This window comes from Pelodiscus sinensis, chromosome 32, assembly GCF_052426305.1.
Source record: "Pelodiscus sinensis isolate ZL-2025 chromosome 32, ASM5242630v1, whole genome shotgun sequence".
Taxonomy (NCBI): Eukaryota; Metazoa; Chordata; order Testudines; family Trionychidae; genus Pelodiscus; species Pelodiscus sinensis.
In genome coordinates, this window is record NC_143083.1 from 15773648 (window position 1) to 15782236 (window position 8589).

Genomic DNA, 8589 nt, shown 5'->3' on the forward strand with positions numbered 1-8589 from the left:
CAGTACAGAGCAGTGCATGTTGTGTGCTGTATATGGAGATAATGATGGAACAATGCTTGCTGGGAGGCCATCCTTATAGGCTATTGGTCCAGCCCACTTGGGTCAAGATGAAGCATTGCAAACTGTGAGCAGTCCTCTAAGTTGTAGTCTTCTCCATTAAATACTGTTTATTTTAGTTATACCATGTAGGCTCTGGAGGATACCAGTGTGCAACCCGCATCTGTGCAGGAGTCAGGGAGCTGCTGCGTGGCTTCTCTTGGTACAAACATAAAGGGGCTAATTGATAGAACTCCTCAGAGTAGGTAAGATGGCTTCTTCCAGACAGCTACCTCAGCTTTTCACTTTAAGCTCCACCTGATCCCTCCTGGCTTTAGTTAGTTCAGTTCTTCTCTCTGCACTACAGTATGATGTATGGTGCTGCCCCCTTCCATGCGGAAATGACTTGTGGGCTGTACAGAACCTCTTGCTTGGTCTGAGGCCAGTTACGTATGTGCCATGGTCTCCCACTTGTTGCCCATCAAACTCCCTCCCCCGCCAGCTTCCGTAAATCCTTCATCAGTTCTTACTGGGTCTTCAGATCTTCCCTTCCGCGAACCTGTTGTTCTCCAATTGTGAATATAGTGACCCTGTTTGAGCTGACAGGAGGGTATTTCACTTGTGACTTTCAGCATTAAAAAGCACAAGCTTGAGCTAAAGGAGTAACGAATAGCTGGCAGCTGTAATTGGCTCTTAACTTCTGCACCATCTGGTAGAGTGGGACAAAGACCCCCACTGTCCTAGAGAAGGTTACATAAGCTCCTCGGGACAGGGAAATATGCAGCACTCTGCCTTTTGTAAAGCAATGTGCTAGAAATGATCACAAGTAAGAGCCAACAGCAAGTCCTCCCAGCTGCCCTTCAGCCTAAACAAACACATCAACAACGAGCCTTGTGATGCAGTGGGCAAGGGGCCAGAGTGACGAAGGGAGGCATATGTGTCCCAAAGCTAATGTAGTGCAGCAAAGCTTAAAATGGTGGAGGATTTATATCCTCAAGTGGGAAGAGCAGTTAAATCTACATGTCTAGTCCTGGAACCCCTTTCATCCTCCATGTGACGTTAGCCAGACTCCTGGTGAGAAAGCTCTCATCACAGAGTCAGATTCCAATGCCGGAAGGGATTGCTGTGATCCTCCAGTAGTCTGATCTACTGTATAACAACAGGCATAGAGCTTTCAAATAATTCTTAGAGCATATACTACCACAAATCAAAAACTAGCCTTGTTAAATATTGCCACTGATGGCAAATCCAGCATAACCTTGGTAAATCATGCCAGTGGTTAATTTCTCTCAGTTAAACATGTACACCTTGTCGCCAGTGAGCATTTGTATCTTTGTCTGCTGGACTAATGAGCCCATTATCAAATAGTTGTTCCCTGTGCAGGATGCTTGTAGATTGTGATCAGTTAAAGACAACTATTATACTCATATTGGCAAGGCCTCTATCATGACTGTATCAGGCTGCCTTTAAAATGGGGTGGTTAACATTCCAAGCAAAAAAAAAAAAAGATAAATAATTGTTAATAATTTAATATTATCAATTATTAACAATGTTTTAATTGTTACATGGAAAGAAACTGTCCTCAAATACCTGCATCCTTTCACCTTTTAGGCTGATACACATCGGAGAGACATCCAGGGGTGATGCAGTCACAGGGTGGAGAAGCTGGTTGTTAGAACATTATTCTAGTTGCTTGAATGTGGACACTGGATCACCACTTACCAGAAAAGCCAAAACGTTCAGCTCTGTGTAGCCAACTTGTATATTCTGTAGAAAAAACCTAGTTTTGATTGAAATTGCTGTTGCTCTAATAATGAATGAGTATCTGGCCTGGTAGTGGAGGAAGATGCCATCTTAGTTCGTTGTGCCAAGGTGAGATAGATACAATACTAGAAACCAAATCTTAAGGGCTGATTGCTCAGTTGATGTAAATCTTATGTGATCCTAGCTCGATCTCTCAGCTTTAGGCTTTAAAGAATTAGATTCTTCTCAGTCAGTGCTGTAAATGTCAATTTCACCACACACACGCGCGCGCACACACACACACACACACACACACACACACACACACAAACAACAACAAAAAATTACACACACAAACAACAACAAAAAATTCCTTTCAGGATGATCAAAATGTACAGAGTGACAGGGTAAGAAAATGACTGCTTGAGAACTTAGAAGAGTTTGATTTAAGGAGATTTGCTCTGCATATTTTGACTTATTCGTAGTTGCTGTGGCCAAATTGTCACCTGGTGTCCAAACTTCTGGTGACAAACCTCTCTGTACTTTGCTAGGCTGGTCCTTGGGATGGTGGTGGACACAGAGTCCGCCACCGTGGGCCATACTCGAAACCCTTCTAGCTTGGTAGAACCTGCCAGAGCTTACACTCCACTGGCACAGCCTTCGATGTGCCAGCTACAGCATGTTACTATTGATGATTCTCGTGCAAGAAGTGGTCAACAATATCATCCAAGTTATGTAGTATCAGAAAAGGAGCTGGGCTGGCCATGTAGCAAGACTGAGAGGCAACAGATGGACAGCGCGTATACTCCATTGGTATCCATGAGACATAAAAAGAACAAGAGGAAGGCATGTTGGGTGGATCCTTTATGGAGGATTCATGGAAGGACATGGACAAGAATCGCACAAAACAGGACAGTGTGGAAAAGTTGCCATCTGCATTGGTGGTGAGACTATTCACATTGCTGAAAAATGTTCCAAGTATTTTGACTTGTGATGTTGCTAATTTGGGTTTTAATGTTTCTTAAGGCTTTAACTTTGCATCTCAGCATCTGCTGTCATTGAATATTTCTTGTATGTCCCCTCCCTCCATAGTCTCCTGCAACTGTGAACATTTAAATGGATAAAAACAAACTAAATGTTTAAAAATAAACATTGATCCTATCCATCGATGTAAAAAAAATTGAATCCTTTCAAAAAGCTACTCATACTGTAAACTGTGAAAGATGAAAAGGAAACCCATCCGTCAGGGCAGCTTTTCAGTTCTGGCACTTTGTTTTCTGTTGTGTTGAAATAATCAAAAAGGCAAGGGGTCTGAAAAGTTCACGCTTCCTATGAAAAGGTCCCACCTATTGAGAAGGGTTTGCAGAAGTTAAAAGTCCAGTCAATTTAAACTCAAAATGCAGGCTTTGGTAAACAAAGCATCAGAATCTAGGACTCTAAATAGAGATGCAGAGAAATTCTTTTGATTCACCTTGCAAGTGGACAGGTAGGTCTTAATACCTCCACCCCAGGGCTGTGTCTAGACTGGCAAGTTTTTCCGCAAAAACTTGCCAGCTATCTACACTGGCCGCTTGAATTTCCGGAAAAGCACTGACGATCTTATGTAAGATCGTCAGTGATTTTCCATAAATACTATGCTGCTCCCATTTGGGCAAAAGTCTTTTTCCGAAAGACTTTTGCCTGAAAGGGCCAGTGTAGACAGCACAGTACTGTTTTCCGCAAAAAAGCCCCGATCGCGAAAATGGCGATTGGCCACGGACGCTTTTCCTCAAAAAGTACTTTTGCGGAAAAGCATCCTGCCAATCTAACGGTGCTTTTCCGAAAATGCTTTTAACAGAAAACTTTTCCGTTAAAAGCATTTTCAGAAATTCATGCCAGTGTAGATGTAGCCCAGGAGTATAAAGGCTCTGGCATGCATGTCTCTGAGGCAATGAAAGCTAGTAGATAGGACATTCAAATAGAATGCAGAGATCTGGGTTCAGTTCCTGGCTCAGCTACTGAACTGCTGTGGGATATGTGGTAAGTCACATCACTTTTCTGGTCTCTGTTTTCTTTCCTCTCCTGCCCTTTGTCTGTCTTCCTATTTACACTGTCAGCATTTTGGGGGATGGATTGTCTCTTAGGGTGTGTCTACACAGCAGGATTTAACTCCAAATAAGTTATGCAAATTGAGCTACATCAATTGTGTAGTTTATTTTGAAATAATTAGGAGTGTCTACACAGCACTTGTTTCAAAATAGAGCACTCTTCCTTTGACTTCCCTTACTCCTTGTACGAGGGTTACAGGAGTCGGAGTAAGAAGTCCTCCAGCTTGACAGTATTCCTACATTATTTCAAAATAAGTGCCTCTTGTAGATGTGGACTAAGTTATTTCAAAATAATGTTAGTTGTTTAGAAATAATGTTGCTGTGTAGATGTACCCTTAGGCTGTGTCTACATTGGCGCTTTTGCGCAAAAACATGCTGCCTGCTTACACTGGCGGGGAGTACTTGCGCAAGAACACTGACGTTCTAATGTGTGAAATCAGGGCTTCTTGCGCAAGAACTATGATGCTCCCGCTCAGGAATAAGTCCTTTTGCGCAACTGTTCTTGTGCAAGAGGCCAGTGTAGACAGGCAACATGAATTTCTTGTGGAATAAAGCCCGATGGCTAAAATGGCCATCGGAGCTTTCTTGCGCAAGAGAGCGTCTACACAGCCATGGATGCTTTTGCGCAAAAGCACATCTCTTGCGCAAAGGCACATGCCAGTGTAGATGCTCTCTTGCGCAAATACTTTAACGCAAAAACTCTTGCGTTAAAAGTATTTGCGCAAAATCCTGCCAATGTAGACATAGCCTTAGAGTACATCTAAACTACATGGCTCTGTCAACAGAGCCATGTAGATTAGTTTACTCGAAAAAGGGAAATGAAGCAGCGATTTAAATAATCGCCGCTTCATTTAAATAAAAATGGCCGCCACGCTGTGCCGATCAGCTGTTTGTCAGCACAGCGCGGCAGTCTAGACGGGGATCTGCCGACCCCAGAACCCCTTGTCGGCAGATCCTGTAAGCTGCCTCAGATAGGTTCAGTTTTGCAAGGAACAAAGTGTTTCTAATTGCCAGCCTCACATGCTCAGCCTGGGATCTGTGATTCCTGCTGGTGTCTTTCCTCCTCTTGTCACATGTAACAACGTTTCTGCTAGGAATGTAAAAAACTTCTAAAAATACGAATTGAATAACCGGCCCCACCAGCCTCCAGACCCTCAGCCCACAGCAGTTTAACTGTTAACCAGAACAGATAACCTATCAACTTATTGGTTAACCGGTTAACCTTTTACATGCCAAGCTTCCACAGGCCAAATCGGACCCTCAGTGATACCCGTGCAAGTGCGCAGTCACTTCTCATAGAACTAACTAACCACTTCTGTTGAAGATGCACAGTAACCCCTTTCTCTCTCCCTTAGCCATGTTGATTCTGCACAGCAGGGGGGAGCAAAAATCAGTTTTCAGTGTGATTCGGTGAGGGTTTATAGCATGACAAGCTCTTCAAGTGTTGCCAAAGAGTAAATGTGATGGCCCCGTTGGGTGTCTGTTAGAGGCAGGTAAAATCCACCCTGCAGAGATAGGGCTTTGCAGTGGGGTTAATTCCTTTTGTCCATTTGTGATTCCTAGTCTAGTGTGCTGCTGCTTTTGCATTCAGTAAATAGGCATTTTTGTCACTGGTTGCCACCGATGGCTGTCAGTAGACACACGCAGAGGGCAGGTTTCTTGCATAAGAATGCACCAGGGTTGCTTTTCACAGTAGCCCTGCTCTGAGCAGGAAACTGGCCTTTTGGAGTTCTGCTGCTGATCTCCCCAATATCAGTGCTCGGCATCTGCATGCAGTGCCAGTCAGTGCTGTGCACAATGTGGGAAATTATCACCTAGAAACCCAACTGGGACCAGGGCCTCGTTGTGGGAGGCACTGCACAGACGCATAATGAGAGACAGGCCCTGCGCAGAAAAGTGTACAAACTAAATAGACAAGATAGGCAAAGGGTAAGGAAAGAAAGTATCTTATGGCTTAAAAACAGGCTGCTTGGCACCCTGGCTAGAAACCCTTGTGCTTTAGGAACTCTCATCCCGGCTAAAATAAATAGGGATGGGAGGGGGGGAGGAGGAAGGGGAAAAGGGGAGGAAAGTCAATCAGAGTGTTCATGTTACAGGAAGCTGTTAGAGAAGGTGCAGATTGTGCTTAAGTTCCCATTGCTTGGTTTTTTAAGTCATTAGGATGTGGGAGGTCGTGTGCTCAGCCATTAGGATGTGGGAGGTTTTGCCCCATCTCTATCAGCTCTGTGTAACATGAACACTCTAATTGACTTTCCCCCCCTTTTCCCCCTTCCTTCCCCCCCTATTTATTTTGGAACTGGACCTTTAATAACTCCATTCATCTGAAGAAGCGGGCTGTGCCCACGAAAGCTCATGCTCCCATCGACAGGTTTTGTTCGTCTTTAAGGTGCTGCAGGACTATTGGTTGTTGTTTTAAGTTTTTCCAGTTACAGACTAACTTGGCTCCCCCTCTGAAGCTTCTCACCGAGGCGTTATCCTTCTCACTCCCACTCCCCACAGCCTCCAGGATTTCCAGAGAAGTGAAAGCCACAGATAAAATGTCAGCAGCATCACGCTGAAGCGGAACCGTCTGCCTCTAGGGGGCGCCCTTCGGCCTTGCTTCCGGACCAGGGCTAGAGCAAGATGCAGGTACTTTGGGCTGGGATTTTCAGAAGTTCCTTAAGCACCCACACAACCAAGACCCCCCCATATTCAGCAAAGCTGCCGTGATGAGGGGACCACAACTGCTCAAAAGCCGGCTGGATGCTGTGCCCTTTTGAAAACCCAGTCCTTCTCAGGGAGGGCGTAACTGGGAGCTGTGGGTGCACGGAGCACTTGAAAATCTGGCCTGAAGCATTTGCGTTTGTTGTAGTGAGGCAGCATGGTCTAGCAGGTGGAGCATTGCCTGGGAGTCAGGAAACCTGGGTTCTTCTGACAAGTCGTTCCACCTCTCTGCAACTGTTCCCCCCTCCCTTTTTGCGTGTTAAAATTGCAGGCTCTTTGGTACCGAAAGTCAGTCTTGTTCTGGGTCTGCGAGGTAGCTGGCACAATGGGCCCTGATTTCAATGAGAACCTTTTGGTGCTACTGCCTTAGACATCATCGTCATTTTGGAGCATCTGGACCCTGGTTGTTTTAACAGTGTGTACTCAGCTTAGTTTATTGCACTGAGACAGGGTCTGCTCAGCGTTTGGGGCCGATTTCCACCTTGACTTCAGTGGGGTTATGTAGGAATTAGAGGGTCCCTCTGTGTCTTAGTTCTGGATCCATTTCTCCATATAATGGACCCTGCCCACCCCCGCTCCAGGACAGGAAACAGTAATAGCTCTTTCTGTTTATCATGCAGAAGGATGCCAAAGCACTTTATAGTCACCCATTAGCACAAACTACCAGGGGAGCTGTTCCGTGCCAGCAATTCAGACCCGCAGAAGCATTTTTAGATAGGGGCAATAAAGCAGAAGCTGTATTTCGAAACCATAGGGAACCTGTTAGGAAGGAGGGTGAAATTAGCCCATGCTGGAATTTGGCCTGGACACTCGCATTAAACCTCCTACAAGGTGCCATCCAATGAAGGGAGGGTGAGTGCCCTGTGGCGTTGTAACAATTAAGTCTATAACTTTTGCCTGCTTAGGGATTAACCATGAAAAGTAGGTCAAGATATTTTCAATAATGAATGTTCTAAGCAGTGCAAGGAAACCAGACGGCAAGAGTAAATAAGTCCGAAGCAAACAGTCTACTGCTCTGGTTCAAGGACTGCGTTAAGGTTAGACAAAAAAAGGTTGGAGTGAAGTCAAATGGATTTAATTGCTGGACAAAATACTGAGATGAACTAGGTCTCCCCTTTTGGGGGGCCTTAAAAGGAGACTTTGACAAATCATCTCACCTTTGTCCCAGCTCATCTCATCTTTCCTGAGCCCATGACAGCAGGAAGGGACCCATCCGAAAGACTTTCTCCCCAAGAAGCCTGGTTCTTGTTTAAGGGTCATTGTTTTTCATCTGAGTCCTGTTGTCAGCACCGCTTTTTGTGTTACTTTTTGCCCAACTGTTTGTCCTCCTATCCAATGTCCCCTCTAATTTTTTTCCATCCATGTGTGGAATAAATTTTATGTGCACTGAGGTATGTGTGGATGTGCACCACCAATGGAAACACATACTGCTGGCTGTGGGTGCTCTGCCAATGAGCTGGGTAGCCCCTAAATCTCTCCTGGGTGGCTGTCCAAGCACAGAGCTTACAGGGAACACTGCTCCTATCTCATCTCTGACTTTCTCGGCTTTTCATTGGCTCCTGAGATCAGCTGTAACTAGGCCTCAGCGCTGTCTGCAAGAGAGGATCTGGCTGGCTGACATTACTGTTACTTTAGAATCTGAGCCAGGGTGCAAGCAAGAGGTGTTGTGTCCAGCCTGCTGCCAGACTGAAGCATCCATTCATGACTTGCCAGCAGCCCACTGCTCTAAGAATATCAAGAAAAGCAGAATTCCGCCACCTTTTCTCGCCTCCACCTTGTGTCCCTCTGTGTCTTAGAACAGGTGAGGTGACTAGCATTCAAACACCAGGAACAACATTAACCCTGTCCTTTGCCCCAGAGAAAAACTGTTGGCAAAAGTAAGAGATTGAGATTTTGCCACCAAAAGGAGAGAGACTTCAATGGGGTTTAATTAAGTTTCTTTTGCTCAATTACACAATTTCAACATAAATGCTTGTTTTGATTTATTGATCAAACCACAAGAAAGAACAAAAAACTGAGG